Genomic DNA, 17774 nt, shown 5'->3' with positions numbered 1-17774 from the left:
TTCCATATCTAAGTGCTGAAAACAGCAAACACCATGTTTTACCGTTCCCTAATTTAATCGTGCGAAATTAATTCGCCTCAGAAGGATGTAAGACTGAATTTCATGGCTGGGATTGGAGCTTAAGGCTTTCGATCACTGCAGATGTCAGCAGGGCATGCTAAACCAGCGAGCCATGTTGTCAAACAAGGGATTCATGTCATAGGATAGGGCCGCGAGCCCAACGTTGAATGTCGTGGAGGCCGTGATCTTCGCTGACGTAAGACCATTTCGAGCAAAGTATCAGTGGGAGCAGGCATTTCACATGATCACACCCTGGCTTGCACTTGAGCAACAAGTACATAACTGCAGTCTCTAATAATTTCTCAAAGTGTGCAAGAGTATGTGGCGGCAGAATAGAGTGTGACCCACGTCAAGTTGGAAGGATTGGCTACAGTCAGAAACGCAAAACAGATTCAGGGGGTATGTACAACCGAAGTGGCGGAGTGAGGCGTTAGCCGTCATGGCTTAACACCTCACTCCACCACTTCAGAAATGCAAGGCTGCACCATAGTAACAAAAATGTAGTGCAGCTTTGCGTTTCCTCCTGCGCTGGCGCTACACTCAGCAGTGTAGTCCCAATGCAGACACCCTTGCACCATAGTGCAACAGTGTCTGCATGCAGGGGAAATATTGTTTATGTTTATCCGGGACTGTTCTCAAATGGTTTACTTCCTTCCTACATAACCGGTCTCAGAAGTTCAAGATCAACAATGTGCTGTCTTCACCTGTGACAGTAGATCTAGGCGTCCCACAAGGATCTTCCCTTTCCCCCACACTGTTCAACCTCGTCATGGAACCTCTCGCCACCTTACTCCAAGCATCCAATGTACAATTCCATATGTACGCCGATGACACTCAACTTTACCTAAAGCTACAATCACCGGAAGATATCAAACTTCTGAACTCCACTCTTAGAAACACCCAATCGTGGTTGGCCGATAACCACCTTAAACTAAATGCTCTGAAAACTGAGTTCCTTCTGATCTCACCTCCTGCGAAAATTACCACCACCCAAATTTGGCTCAATCACCTAACAGCACTCAATGTCCAACCCACCATCGTGGATTCTGCGAAATCCTTAGGCATCACACTCGACGCCAAGCTCAACATGCAACAGCACGTTAGCAAAGCAACGAAAGGAGCTAATTTCCAAATCAACACATTGAGGAATCTTAAACCCTTCTTACCAGCCAAGGACTTCCAAACTGCTGTACAAGCCCTAGTCATCCCCCGCATAGACTATGGAATTGTGGCCCTCAGCGGACTCCCTCTATCAACAACCGCACCCCTTAGAGCCTCCCTGAACGCTGCCGTGAGACTCATTACTGGCTCAAGAAAACACTCGCATATATCCCCAGACTTAAAATCTCTGAAATGGCTACCTTTTGAAGCCAGAATACAGCTGAAAATTGCCGTTATGACACACTCAGCCGTACATCACAAGGCACCCAACTACCTCACTCAAGAGCTGTCTTTCTCAGGAGGTTCGAGATCCAACAGAAGTACAAAAAGTCTACTCCTGAAACCTCGTAGATTCCGGAAGGAAAAAACATACAAACGCTCCTTCTCAGGAATGGCACCCAGGATCTGGAATGCACTCCCTCCTGAAACCAGGCTTATCTCCTCCACTGCATTCTTCAAGAAAGAGGTGAAAACCATCCTCATGGCTAAGTTCACCTGAATTTTATTGTTGTTGGATCAGAGACCTTGCACCGCCTTTTATTATTGGCTACCTGATTGTATATTGGCATTATATTCTTACTTGATTGCATATTGGCATTATATTCTTACTTGATTGCGATCCTACTATGCTACTCACTTACTACCGACCACTATATTCCACACATTAGTTTGTTGAATCACCCTCTTGATGCCCCTAACACGTGTTCCCTCTAATTCTAAGAAAATGGTATAAGCCATCCATACAGCCAAAGTTTAACTGAACCCTACTGTAGTTGGATCAATGACGTTGCACCATCTTATATTACTGGTTACCTGATTGTTTATTGGTATTTTATCTGTACATGACTGCTAACCTATTATGCTACTGACTATCACACTGTATCCAATAGTTTGTTTAGTCACATCCCTGTTGCCCCTACCCCTGTCTCTGTGAAGCGCTCTGATATCTGTAAAGATCTTGTTCGCGATATATAAAACTTTGAATAAATAAATAAATAAATGTACAGGAAGGACCCCCTTCCTGCAATAAACCGTCTTGAAATGCTATTTTGTCACTTCTATGTGTGCTGCTTAATGCAGCTCACATGGAAGTCATAAAATGTCATTTTTTTAAAAAGATTGTTTGTGTGCAGGAAGGGGAACCCTCCTGTACATAAACAATAAAAGGCTTTTTGCTTGTCCATGTGTGCTGCACAAGACAGCACACATGAAAAAAAGCAAAAATGAGGCAAATATACCATTTCTCCTTGTTTTGCCACCTTAAGACCAGGTTTTCCCTGGTTTCAATTTTGGCACTGCTTCCATTTATGCGGCCCTTGTAAATAGGGGGCAGCGTCAAAATCAATGGATGTTGCGGTGCATTGCTCACCACAATACCCACTGCCCACCCCTTTCACGCTAAGCAGAGCGTGAAAGGGGGCCTTATTTACAAGGCAGTGTTAAGCCACGTTAAGTGTCTTAACGCTGCCTTGTAAATAAGGTGAAGCTCCTATCGCCACAGAAACATCGGAAAAAGTGACGTTCCGGTGGCGAAAGGGGCTTGGACATATGCCCCTCAGTGTTTATTTTTCAGCTCTGACGCTCCCTGCCCTGGATGATATTCATATGGTGCTATGTGATCAGGGCACCATTTTTCAAGTTATTGGTTTTAACAAGCAAAAGCAGTGCAAAAGTTGCAAGTGTTGTTTAACTTCAATTAAGCAATTTCGACTTCTGCATCTTGGGCCTGTATTTATGGGTTTGAGACAATTGTAACCCACAGATAGGAATGAAACACAAAAGACTCTGGGGTATATTTACAGGGGCTATTCACTTCCAAAACATCCCTTTTTATGGCGTTCTGGTGGCGATGAGCCCTTCGCCTTTTTTACAAAGTGGCGTTAAGCCAATTAATGTGGCTTAACGTCACCTTGTAAATAAGGCCTCTTTTCACGCAGCACTTAATATTAAAGGACAGGCAATGGGTGTTGCAGTGGGCGTTCTGACGCAGCACCCATTGCTTTCGACAGCAGCCCCCTATTTACAAGGGTGGTGTATATATGGGGCAGTGCCAAAAATAAGACCAGGGAAAACCTGGGGCCATATTTACAATAATCTGGTAGAGCGCGGTGGTGCTAAAAAATTGCTAACACTGTGCTCCATCAGTTTGAAAATGCACGGATGCAACGTATTAACAAGAATGGGGTGCACCCCTCTGTTTCCCCTAGGGTGACGTAAATACAGGGCAGCGCCAAAAATAAGACCAGGGAATACCTGGCCTTAACCTGGATATATGAGTAGAAATTATTAACTTCTCCACGTGTTTGCTGTTTTCATGTGTGCTGCATTGGGCAGCACACATCGCAACAGCACATTGCCATTAGTGATTGTTCAAGAGCAGGAAGGTTTCCCTTCCTGCACATATCAATCTTTTAAAAATAACGATTTGCAACTTCTATGTGTGCTGCCCAAAGGCTCCCTGTTTTCTGTTTTTACTGATTTTTCCAGATAAACGCGGAAATAAACTAATTATTTCTTGCCTGTATTTATTTTTGGAAAAAACGGGAATTTGGTGTTTTTTGTGTGATCATAAATACACTTTGCCATGACTGCCAGGCCAACAACTGTGTGGATTGATAGGTAAAGGGGTTAAAAAAAGGATTTTTAGTAAAGAGGCTTAAACAGCAGTAGATATGCACAAGGCTGATACCTAGATATGCATATTGTCATCTAAGTGCATGCATTTATCTTATGCGGGTGTTCCTAACACTAAAACCTGGCAGGCATTCAAGCCTGACTGCTAATTTATTGGTTAAATAAATGTGGAAATATACCAGTTTTAGCTTTCTTTTTTCACAAAATCCATAATAAATATGGATAAGTACAGATAAAGTTAGCAAAAAATAAATATGGATAAATACCGACGGAAATGTCAAAAAAATAAATACCATAAAACCGGGAGCCCTAATTAAGATTAGCTGTAGCTACCCCTGGTTAGCTGTAATTGACGTCCACGAAAACTGGTGCAATAACTGCCCGCACACGTTTCTACAATTTTTTTCCACTATTTGCATCATAATGTTTCTCAGTCCAGTCCAAACATTTGTAAGTGTAGAATTTGCACTGGTGTGAAAAATGGAGTGCATCATTTTTTTTCTCACCTTCACTTGATCATGTAACAAAAGATGTAGCAAGCAGTTTTCCCCATTCTATTTTATATGGAGAATTTCACTACACAGCAAAAAAAACGACTGTGAAATGACTACACAAACTATGCTATATGTATAATTAGTTGATAAACAAATGTACTTGTGTAATGCTTCAGATTGTAAAAAAAGGAGCAAACCAATAGTGCACATTGTGAACATGGAGATAATATCTGCACTCTTTTTCTTTTTATATAAACATAGCAAAAAAAATGTACAATGTTTTTTCACCATTTTCAGTCCTTGGAATAGGGCTGCGTTTGATGGAACTTCTGTTTCTTTATTACACAATACCAAGAATGATGCATTGTGTTACTCAATTAGCACTGCATAGCTACTGACCGAAAGGTACGGTATTTTGTCTTTACAGCAAGAGAAAGGACTAATATTGCTTGCTAATGGCAAAAGGACAGCAATGTGCACTTTTACCCTGGATATGACTCTCACTCCAATGGCAGACTGTTGGACTTGGCCCGCTATGCAGAGTCACTCCCAAACGTTTTGCCTTCGCCCTTCCTGCTTTTTTATATTCGTTTTGTGTTGGCATTAGGACTCTGTGCACTTTACCACTGTTAACCAGTGCTAAAATGCTCATACTGTCACCATAAAACATTTTTTAATTGACCTACTCTCTAGTATATAGTCTTACATCGTGACCGGAGCCTGTAAATAAATGCCACCAGTGGACCAGTAGCACTCATTGTCTCACCCACTAAACTAACACTTTAAAACATGTCTCAGGCCTGCCATGGCATTATGTAGTGCAGTTTTAAACTGCTAGTTGTACCTAACAAAAGAAAGGTTTTGCAGGCTTTTCTTTTTAATACATATTAGACCTCCCTAGGTTAGGCCAAAAAAAGTACATTTGGCAGTGTTCATTGTATTTAAAAAGTATGACGTGTTTTTAAGTTTGGCATGTCCTAGTAGTGAATAACTCCTAAATTCGTTTATCACTACTGTAAGGCCTATCCGTCCAATTGGATAGTGTTAGGTTACCTTATTACATATAATAGGTGCTAACTTTTGTTGAGAACAGGTAGAAATATTATATTTGGACTCAAATGAACTGTAATTTAAAATCTAACTTAATGGTATAGTTGGATTTTAAGTCAAAATTCTGAATATGGCACTTTAAGAAAATTGACATTTTCCTGTCCTACCCATTTGTGTGTCTCTCCCAGTGTCCTGGGTCATATGATTGTGAATGGCTCTACTGTTGGGATTTGTGTATTCCTGCCAGACAGTGAGACAAAGAGGACTGATTTTAGGCAGGATGGGCTATCCTGCCTGGATTACTGGAGTGGAGCTGTTCACTGCCCCACTTACATTTCAAAGAGCTGCCTGAAGCAAAGATACAAAGTAATCTGCGACTAGTCTTTTGTCACCCCAGACTTCTTGGAGCTTTGGCAATTGAAGTAAAGAACCTTCCAGAACCAGATGTCGGAGTAGTATAGAAAATCTCCTCACTTCAAAGGTTGGCCCCAGGTTTAAATATAGGACCTCCAGTGTCACTCTTCGATATCCTCCCGGCCCTGTGGGCATGACAGAAGAAGGCCTGCCTTGTTCCTGAGAGTCCTGCCCTGCTGCTACCAGAGGACTTTACTGCTGCATGAGGCCTGCCTTGTTTCCCAGAGGACTGTCCTGCTGCTTGAGGCGGCCTTGTTCCTTAGAGGACTGCCCTACTGCTTGAACCTGCCATTTTGTGTGAGAAGGAAGACTGGACCAGCACCCTTCATCCCATGCTAATCTGAGTGACTCCACAGGTCAGTTGGCCACCCTCCTGTTCTGAGTTACAGTTACATAACAAGCTTTAGAGGTCTCACTGCACCTGCCCAGCTGTCCTGCTGCACTGGACCTACCTGGACCAGCAACTAGACCTACTGAGCTCTACTGGCATCTGCTGGAGTCCCTGATCTCCAAGAGGTGCCTCCCCAGATCCTCGACCCTTGGCTGGCATCAGAGAGAATTGCTTAACTGAAGGTTCCATCCGAATTCGGCGCGAAGCAACGCAAAGCATTTCCACACAGTGAAAGCTTAATCAGAACCGATGCCCAGCAACACAAATCCCAAATAAGCCTCGCCAAACAGCTGCAGGCTTCATCAGAGCCAATGTCAAGCAATACAGAGCCTAGCAAAGCCTCACTGCACAGCTGAAAGCTTAATTGGAACCAACATCATTCGAAACAATGCCCCCCAAATTGTCACTGCTCAGCTTTATAGGAACTGCTGCCGGACAATGCAAAGCATTCTAAAGCAATGCCATGCAGATCTCAGACCAAGGACATATGGTACAACTCCTAGCTTGCCAAACTTGGTCCTGTGCTAGGTCTGAGCTCCATCGCGATAAGCCTGAAGTTCTAACATTGTTCTGTTCCAGCATGACCAGATACCCTCAGTTTACGCTTTGTGCCATTTGGTGCTATTTTTATCTAAAACTTTAAAATAGAATATCGATGGTTCTGATTGGATTTAATTAATCTTGGTGTTATTATATTAATTCAAATTTGCTGTATTACACTTTGTCTGTACGTTAAGCCTGACTGCTTCGTGCCAACCTACTAGAGAGTTCAGCACTGGCAAATTTAGTTACTTTACTGGTTCACCCATACAAGGATTATGGATTTTGCTTGAGTGGGGTTTCCACCCCACCTCAACTAATAACCCAATTTCTTCCCCAGAGTCATGCTTTTAGGGTCGTAATAAGGAAGAGTGTAGTGAAGGGGTCTGGTACGTGTTTATTGGACCTGGCTTTTATTTTGCAGGGGTGTCCCCAATCTTTTGCCTTTTCCTCCTGTTTTTTTGCCCTTTTTGTTGGCCTTAGGACTCTGGGCATTTTACCACTGCTGGCCAGTGCAAAAGTGCATGTGCTCCATGTCTAAAATATGATGGTTATTGGTTTCTCCATGGTTGGCATATTTGATTTACTAGTAAGCCCTAAGTACAATGCATCAGGGGTGCCCAGGGCCTGTAAGTCAAATGCTACTGGTGGGCCTGCAGCACTGATTGTGTCACCCACATGAGAAGCCCTACAAACATGCCTCAGGCCTGCCACTGCAGAGCCTGTGTGTACAGTTTTAAACTGCCATTTCAGCCAGCCCTGAACCTTCCCTTTTATTACATATAAGGCACACATAAGTTAGGCCCCCGATAGCTCCATGGGCAGGGTGCTGTGTATTTAAAAGCCTAGAACATGTACTGATGTGTTGTACATTTACTGGTAGTGAAATACTGCTAATTTAGTTTTTCACAACAGCAAGGCCTATTTCTCCCATAGGTTTGCATTGGAGAGGCCTGTGGCATCTTAGTTACAAGTGTATCTTTCAGTTGGGAGCTGATAGAAAATTGGAGTTTGGTGTCTCTGGACTAATAATTTTAAAATACATATTTTGGTGAAGTTGGTTTTTAAATTGCAGGTCAGAAAATGGCAATTTTGTAAAGTCGGAATTTTCTTTCCTAACCATTCTGTTCCTCTGCCTGCATATGAATACACGTCTGGGTCAGGTGACAGTTGGGCTCTTGTGCATTCACTCTAGAAAGACACACAAAGGGAGTTGAGGTATGCCCTGTGTATCCTGACAGCTGATGGCCTTCCTGAGCTAAAGTGATGAGAGGAGCTGACTCTGACACCTAGGGCTGTGCCCGTCTTCACACAAAGAAGCCTCCACCCCCTGTAGAGTGTCTGGAACCAGGGCAAGGTCTTGTACACCTCCCTTTGAAGTTTGCCTACTTCAAAGTGTGAAATGGGTATACGTACTGGACCTGTGACACCATGCACCCAGAACTCTTCTGGGCTGAGGACATTCTGCCAGGAAGAACAGCTGTCAAGAGGGACTGCCACTTTTAATCAATCAATCAATCAATGCATTTGTAAAGCGTTTTACTCACCAGTGAGGGTCTCAAGGCTTTGGGGGGGGGGGGGAGGTGCTGCTACTGCTCGAACAGTCAGGTTTGAGAAGTCTCCTGAAGGTCAGCAGGTCCTGGGTAGGCTGCAGGTGGATGGCGAGGGTGTTCCATGTCTTGACGGCGAGGTGGGAGAAAGACCTGCCGCCGGTGGTCGCTCATCGGGTGCGGGGGATGGTGGCAAGGTCAGTGGAGCGAAGCTGGCGTTTCGGGGTGTAGAGGGTGAGTCGTTTCAGGGCGATCCTCCTGTTGACGGGTAGCCAGTGCAGGTCTTTCAGGTGGGATGTGATGTGGCTTTGGCAGGGGATGTCGGGGATGAGTCATGCAGAGGTGTTCTGTATGCGTTGTTGTCGTTTCTGGAGTTTGGTCGAAGTTCCCACGTAGAGGGCATTGCCGTAGTCCAGTCTGATGCTGACGAGTGCCTGGGTGTCCGTGTTTCTGGTTCCAGGTGGGGATCTAAAAGTAGATCTTGCGGAGCTTGCAGAGGGTGTTGAAGCAGGAGGAGGAGATGGTGTTGACTTGCTGGGTCATTGACAGCGAAGAGTTCTGGATGAAGCCCAGATTGCGTGCTTGGTCAGGGGGCGTTAATGCAGCTCCCAGCGTGGCCGGCCACCAGGAGTCATCCCAGGTGGAGAGGGTGGAGCCGAGGATGAGGACCTCCATCTTGTCTGAGTTCAGTTTCAAGCGGCTGTTCTTCATCCATTCGGCGATGGCCTTCATTCCTTCGTGGAGGTTGGTTTTGGCAGTGGTGGCGGCCTTGGTGAGGGAGATGATCAGCTGGGTGTTGTCGGCATATGAGATGATGTTGAGGTCGGGCGATCGGACGATGTTGGCGAGCGGTGCCATGTAGATGTTGAAGAGTGTCAGACTGAGGGACGATCCTTGGGGTACGCCGCAGGTGATCGGGTGTCTTTAGATCGGAATGGAGGGAGGCGGACACTCTGGGTTCTGCCGGTGAGGAAGGAGGTGGTGCAGTCCAGGGCTTTGTCACGGATCCCTGTGTTGTGGAGGTGAGTGCGTAGGGTGTGGTGGCAGACGGTGTTGAATACGGCAGAAAGGTCCAGGAGGATGAGAGCTGTGGTTTCTCCTTTTTCCAGCAGGGTCCTGATGTCGTCGGTGGCGGCGATGAGGGCTGTTTCAGTGGTGTGGTTGCTGCGGAATCCGGATTAGGACGGGTCCAAGATGTTGTTCTCTTTGAGGAAGGCGGTCACTTTGCCGTTTTCTTTACTGTATTGGCCTGCTACTTGCTGCTTCAGTCCTGGGAGTGAAAAGATTGCACTTGGCTGTCTAAATCATGCTTCCAAGGTTCTGCAAGGGGCTAAGTTGAGATTGCCTCCTGTTAAGAAGTCTCAGGACCATCAAATACTTCACCTTCAATCACCTGGACTCTGCTGCTGTGATTCCTACACTACCAAGTGGTGCCAAATCCAATTCCTAGGCCCTTAGAAGTGAGTTCTGGTGATACAAAGAAGAAAATCCACTCATCGACTCCAAGTGTCAGTACGGAATCAGCGCATCAATGTAAAACATGACGCTTCACCGCTGCCTACACAGGAGTGTCATTCCCACTTCATGCAATGACCTTGGCTGCCCAATGCAGTTCCCAGCTTTTCATTGCAGCACCTCCAAAAAACGCCACTGCTTGAGTTACTGTGTGTGTGTACAAATGCTTTACACAGTTCCTCTGGGGATAAGCCTGACTGCTCTGTGCCAAGCTACCAAGGGGGTATTCCTAGTGATTAACTTACTTACCTTGACTAGAGTGAGGGTCCCTACTTGGACAAGGTGCAAACCACTGCCAACTAGAGACCCCATTTCTACCAGTGTTCATAATCCCATCCCAAGTATCGTCCTAAATAGCGGCTAGATGGATTTATATAAATCAGTTAAAAAGTAAAGATATTGCAGGTCACTAAGGAAATTTGTGACCATATAAGGGAACGAGTTACTTTATAATGTCCTATGAGTCTTCAATAGCACACTGGCCAGTTTTGTAAGATTGGTGTTTCAGGGTAAAGCACACATATTACACAGAAGTATATCTGGTGATAGACCTCTTGACCACTTACTTGTGGCTGCTTTTACTTGGAGTTAGGATTTTTGGCAAAGGCAGACCATCCTACGTTAGTAGATTTGGCTGTACACCAAAGTCTACATTTTTGTGCTCACATATGTTAATCATGGCCTTTTCAAACATTACCGGGGTATTAAGACAGAGGGGTTTGGGCGATGCACCAGGTTCAACTTTCAACAGAAAAACTTTTGTGTTTCACATAGAAAGTTGGCATGGCTTTGTTGATTGCTATGTGTTTCATAGCATGATTGTTAGCACAAACCTTAGCACCAATCTGGGCCTTGATGCAATGATATGTAGACTCTGGGCACTTTACAACTGCTAATCAGTGCTAAAGTGTATATACTATCTCTGTCTAAATTGTATTGGTGATTAATTTATCCATGATTGGCATATCTGATTTACTATTAATTCACTAGTAAAGTTTACCAGGTATGCCCAGGGCCTGCAAATCAAATGCTACTAGTGGGCATGCAGCACTGATTGTGTCACCCACATGAGTTGCCTTGCAAACGTGCCTCAGACCTGCTACTGGAGTGTCTGTGAGTGCAGTTTTAAATTGACATTTTGATTCGACAAGTGCACCCACTTACCAAGCCCAAAACTTTCCTTTTACTGTGTAAGTCACCCCTAAGGTAGGCAAAAGTCTGCCCCATGGGCAGGGTGCAGTGTATTTAAAAGCCAGGAAATGTACTGGTGTGTGTTACATGTAATTTCCGATTGGGAGTAGATTGAGATTTGGAGTTTGGGGTCTCTTAACTCACAATTTAAAAATACATATTTTGGTGAAGTTGTTTTTTAAATTGCGTGTTTGAAAATGCCACTTTTAAAAACTGGACAGTATCTGTGCCTCTGCCCGACTGTAAAATACACTTCTGGATTGGCTGAAAGTTGGTCTCTTGTGCATTCACTCTAGAAAGTCACAAAAAGGGAGAAAAGGTGAGCCTTGCATATCCTGATGGTCCATTACCAGGCTGGTGGGCCTTCCTCAGCTAGAGTGGTGGGAGTTGTCTCTAACACCACAAAATCAGAACATTATTCCAGGAATAAGAAGGGCTGGATGCAGTAGGAGGGACTGCCACTCTGCCTGTTGCTTTGTTGTGCTGGTCTGCTGCTTCTGTCCTGGAAGTGAAAGGGCTGGAATTTGCTTTCTACATCCTGCCTACAAGGTACTCCAATGGCATGTGTGTGCTTGCCTCCTGTTAAGGGGTCTCAGAGCGATAAAAGACTTTACCTGCCAGAACCTGGGCTCTTCTGCTGAGAGTCCTGACTTGCAAAGTGGTACCAAATCCAGTTCCTGGGCCCTTGAAAGTGTAACCTGGTGGCCTTAAGGAGAAAATGTGCGCATCAACTCTCAGTGCCTGTGTATCTATGCCCAGCTGTACAAAAATTGATGCATCGCCCCTGCCTGCTCCAAAGGGTTATTCCGCTCGATGCACCGACCATGGGTTTGACCAAAGGCCTCAGCGTGCATCGCAGTGCATCAGAATATTCACTGCAGCGTGAGTCCTGAGCACCATGTCAATGATGTCCAAGGCCCCTGCTCAACTGTAACGCAGCACCTGCTTTGCGGTTGAGGAATCGACGCAGTGCCTGCTTCGCGGCGGTGATATTGACACATCGCCTGCATTGCTGTTGTCGCAAAAATGCAGCGCATCTGGATTTTTGATGCTTCGGTCTTTATCGACACTGCTCCGCAGTAAGGAACCAAGGCCACATATCCAGAAACTGGCGCAGCACTACCCCTGCCTGTAAGGAACCAATGCATCACCTCTCCTGCCTAGCAGTAAGGAACCGATGCATCACCTCTCCTGCCAGTAAGGAACTGATGTAGCACCTCCCTTGTGTAGAAACCAACACATCGCTTTGCATTTTTGGTGCCTCACCTCCCCTGCGCCTCACACCGTCTTTTGTTTTTAACGCATCTAAGGTACTTTGTGCTAAAATTAACGCGTCCATTGATTTCTATGGCTAAACTTGCTTAACCTTTTAAAAGTGGTATTTTGACTTGTGTATGCTGGATTTTTGTAGTTTTGGTCTTGCTGTATTCAAATAACTGGAAGCTTTTTTTCTAAACTGCTGTAGCCTTCTTTTGTAGTGTTTTCACTGTGCTACTGTATGTGTGTGTGCAAATAATTTGCACATTGCCTCTGAGGTAAGCCTGACTGCTCGTGCGAAGCTACCATGGGGGTGAGCAGGGGTTATTTTAGCTATAAATTATTTATAACATAAATGCTTTACTGTGCCTTGCTAAAAAAAACCTCAAATAAATGTAATACCTTAGAAATAAAGAGCAATACCAAGTTCTAATTCTATTTCTGAGTATTGGGAAAAGAGGCTTATGGTAAATTAATTTTATTTTAACTGGTATTACAATTATCTAATTCATTTTTAGTGCCACACTCCTTCTGAGGTTTTGACAGTGGCGGCTGGTGACATTTGAAAGTGGTGGGGCAGAAACTCGTCAGCATACTGCACCGTAGCGAGCGAGCGTAGCGAGCGAGCCCGAACCCCCTAAGGAGGGTTCGGGGGGAATTCCCCCCGAGAAAATTTTGAAAAATTAGTGGAAAAATGGTGCATTTTCAAGAAAATTTGAGGAAGCAGGAAGGTTAATAAAGCAATTGTGAAAGTGCAGGTATTACATTATTAATGAGCTGTCATATAACATAGGTAGCTGCTTATTCAGTATAACCACAGAGCTTTATAACAGACTTCAAGATACAATGCTGAGAACCTCACAGATTGTTTTTATTTAAAGTGCAAACAAAAGAACCAACTAAACAGGTCACAAACTATCACCATTCAACATATTTACTTTTTGTATCTAAATTCTGCACGTCTGTCTTTAAGCGCAGCAAATTTTTCAATTACTTGAATGTTAAAGTCAGCAATATTTTGAACAAGCTCGCTCTCTATAGAGAGCATTGCTAATGCATTGAGTCTTTCCTGAAGCATGGTGTTCCTCAGGAATGTCTTAATCCTATTTAAGGTGGAAAAAGATCGTTCTGCCTCTGAGGTGGTCATAGGAGTGGTAATTACTATTTTTAGTAAAGCTACTGTCTCTGTAAATGTCTTTTCCATATGAAGTTCATGAATTAAAGACAGCAAAGACCTGGCATTTGTGGCCTTCTGGTACACAGGCATTGAGTACATTACTGTCAACTCACTTTTCAGGTCCTCTTGGTTGAGCATCGGATAAGCCTCCACAGCCGCATGCAGAGCATGCTCAGGGAAGGATTCATTATATTTGGCAAAGTATGTACTTTCCAATAATGCGGCACTCTCCAAATGTTTTGTGAAAGCAAAACGGTCTTGTGCATGTACAATTACAATGTCACATATCTCTTTTGCCTTTTGTACCAGAGTGGTGATGTTTGTCCTGTGGTTTGAAAAAATTGAACCGGCTGGCAGTTGGCTGTCTAAATTGTCAACCTCATCTCTCACTTTGTTTATGCTTGCGACAAAGTCCGTGGTACATCTTTTCACAAAGACAGTATCTATGTCTCGTCCTTGTAACTGATTGTATAAACTCTCGACTTTTAACATTATCTTATCAAATAAAAATAGAAAGAACTGAAACTCTCTATCGTTTAATGTTCTAGCAAAGCCACGGGCTTCACTGTGACTTGTGTAATCAAAGGTTTCATTGGTTTCTATGGCGTGAAAACATTTCAGAAGGTCCTCCCTATATTGAAATATTAGTTGGACTGTACGTACGTTATAGTTCCAACGAGTTGAGGCTCCCCTCGGAACCCTTTTGTTCACAATCTCCTGAAGTGCTTCCATTCTTTTTGGGGAACGTGAGAAGAATGCTGCCATGCCTCCTATATCCTTAAAGAAAATTCGTGTCTCTCGGATCTTCGATACTGCCTGTTGCATGATAAGATTAAGTTGATGGGCATGACAGTGCACATAATGAGCATACGGGTAGACATCTCTAATTCTTTTCTGTACGCCACCATGGCTTCCACTCATTACGGACGCACCATCATAGCTTTGTGCAATCAGTTTTTTTCTTTGATGTACCTCTGGGAAAATAAAGTTGAGTTGATGCAGTAGAGCAGCAGTAATGGTTTCTGCAGTGGAGTTTTTTAAATGAGTGAAACCATAGAACCGCTCCACAACATTATAGCCTTTGTCCAGGTACCGAAAGACTAATACGGACTGCGTTTGTGTGGCCACATCAGTGGTGTCATCAGCCTGAATAGCCACAAAGTCTGTGTTTTGCAACTCTTGGACAATATGGCTTCTCATAATTTCTAGCATACACTCCAGGAGTTCATTTTGTATCGTTTTAGAGGTGCCCTTAAAGACTGTAGCACTTGCTAAATGAGATTCCATTTCCTTGTCTATGCTTGCTACTAAATCTACAAGACCCATGAATATTCCAGGATTTGTGGACCCTTCCGATTCATCATGGCCTCGCAATGCCAGTTCGAAAGCACCACAGAAACGAATGCAATCAATTATTTTCGATAGTATGTGTCTATTTCTATCAACTGTTTGATTGTGTTTCTGTATTGTTTGTCGATATGCATCGCTGATGTGCTGCTCAATCGGTGCGTCTCCTAACATTCCCAGTCTCGTCACGTTTTCCATATGCTTTTTTGAGTGTGCATGCTTCTTTATTTTTTCAGACAGATGCTTCAAGTCCAACACGCCTTCTTTTGTCCAAGTAAAGTCACCATTAAACAGCAAGCAGGGGAAGCAGAACAGTCTGTTTTTTGAAGGGCACCCTGTAAGCCAATCAGCTTTTGTGTACCAGGTTTTGGAGAATGTACGATTGTAACATTTTCCTCTGTCCTTGGTAACTTGTTGGAGTTGAAGGTCAGGCTGATGAGGTCCTAACCTCTTTATCTGTAGTTTATCTTCTAGTGGGCGTGCATGGAATGACCGTGTAATTAACTCTTGTACCGTATTCATCTTGCTGATGCTGTCCGTACCAATATGAAAGAAGCCTGTCAATAGTCAAAGTACAACGTATAAGATTTGGTGCAATAATATCAAATGTCAGTACAAATACATATATCTTGTGCATGACAGCAAGTGATATAGCTCCAACAGCTCATGTTAATGGCCAGCCAGGGGTGGCATAATACATGCTCCAGCCCCTGGTAGGCCTTGGGTGCACCTATGCCCTAGGTACCTATGGTACACTATACAGGGACTCACAAGAGTGACCCAATACCCAATTGGCAAATGCACCTAAAGTACATTGTGTGAATTTAGAGAGAGAACAGCTGTGCTGTGTGTCTGATTAGCAGGCCCACAGCCTTTCGAAGTCATAAACCAGAAAAGCAAAAAGCAAAGAAATGGGGTAACCATAGGAAAGCAGACCCTACTCTCCTACATAACGCTCCCCTTTGGACAACAGGATAGGGAAAAAAATACAGCCTGACTGCCTGCTTCCTCTGTGTGCCATAGTGGCACTGAAACAGACACAGTTTGAATTGAGGGCCTTTAACAAGGCAAGGATAGATAGTGCATTTAACAACCGTTATTGCCCAAAGCACAGGGCTAAGGGCAGGCTCAGTATTACTAAATTCCATCCAGTCAGGGTAAAATGTTCAGAATGTGCACCCACCCCAACCACCATGTAGAGTGAGTGACCACAAACATAGCCCTATCTCAAAGCTACAAAAAAGTATCATCAGTTTCCTTACCTTGATGAAAGAGCAGCAAGGAGGTTGGGCCTCTTCTTCTTTCTTCTCCAAAAATTGCCCAAAAAGTTGGGTAAAGGTTCAGGTTGTCAGGCTTTACCAGGTGCTGGAAATAAAAATATAACAACTTATTTCCATGTCTCTCATATGGGGGCAAAGCTACATTGGCAGCTGAGTAAGAAAATTATTTTGTACAAATTACTCTGATGCATAAGGTGGTAGACAGCTCTACTACAGTGATGAGTAGGACAACAATCAAACAGTAGTCAATAATAAACACATGGCAGGCAAGCCAGTTGTTAATCCCATGTAAAGTTGACCCTCTGGTCCCCAGTTATGACATTCCAAAGAAGGTCGTAAACTTGGTATGCAGTTTTTGGGAACACTATCCCGGCAAGTGCTTTCATACGAATATCGCCCCTTGCGCTAGAGTACGCTCCTCAAATACAATTATAGGTCGAAGACTGCCTCAGGAATCTATTTTCAGACCACACGACGACTTTCAGATCATGCGCTCCCCCTCGCTAAACATGCCTTCTGTACTGTTAAAGCAAAGCAGGACAGCCTCTTTACAGGATCGTATACCAGTATTTTAAAAAAAAGCATTTTACTTTGTGGCTAAAATATAGGAGAGCAGCACATGACGTGTGGTAAACTTTCCCTTTAGTATGTGACCTACAAACTGGCTTCTTTCTTTTACTCCCACAGTTGTTTCACTTGTCTAAGTCAGGTCTTTAGTTCAACTGGTCAGTAACCCCGGTGTGCCGGAGCCCTTGGAGACTGGTTTTGAAAGCCCAGGGCCACCCAAGCTGCCTCTAGCATTTTCCCAATTTTCCAGAGAAAAATTTGAAGGAGCGGGAAGGTAGAGAGAAAGAAATCAGAAAGGTAGAGGTGAGAGAGCAGAGGAAAGAGAGAGTATGGATGGAGAGATGGAAAGAGATATTGCATGGGAAGATTTGAAGGAAGCGTCGTCGCCAAGTAGCAGGTGAAGCAGGCAATAATTTCCCACATGGGGCAACGCCTAAAATGATTACCAGATTAATCTATATCACCCAAAGAGCACTTTACCATTCTTTATACTATTTTATAAGCATGTTAAAGTAAGTGACATACTTCAATAACATTACACTGATTTATTAGCTGACTGCCCCTGGCAGGGAAATCAGTGCATGGTGTCAGGAAGTCCTTCTGCAGCCCCAGAAAGGTCCCTCGAGCATCACTTGTAGTGAACCATAAGATTACATATGCTTTGAAGCTATTTCTTCACCAGAAAATGACAGTTGCAGCGCAAAGTTCACATTACATATTGGAAGTGGAGGTTTGCTTGGAGTCTTACTGGCGTGAAGCAGCAAACATGCCTGCTCCCACCTTTATTTGCATCTCTGTGTCTCCCTTTTTCTCCCAGTGCCCCATATATTCCCATTTCTCCCCATGTCCATGTTTTCCTATGTCTTAATGTAGAATGATTCAAAATGCGGAGATTTGCGCTGCTGTTGGACCCTGGGGGGGACGAGGAGGGTGGGATGTCTCGGCTCTCACTGCCCCTTACATCCTTGGATCAGATGAGTTTTTCGAAGTCGCAGTGAGTTAACATTGTTTTACAGCAAGAAACAAGTGTGTTTCTTTTATAATTTGTCACTAAATAAATTTTCACGTGGGCATGAATGAAAACGCACTTGCAAAGGATGTCAAAGGGTAATGTATACATTATTTGTTCGAAAATAAAATTATTTT

The sequence above is a fragment of the Lissotriton helveticus genome, chromosome 5_1 (assembly GCF_964261635.1).
Source record: "Lissotriton helveticus chromosome 5_1, aLisHel1.1, whole genome shotgun sequence".
Taxonomy (NCBI): domain Eukaryota; kingdom Metazoa; phylum Chordata; class Amphibia; order Caudata; family Salamandridae; genus Lissotriton; species Lissotriton helveticus.
Note: the sequence above shows the minus strand (reverse complement) of the source record.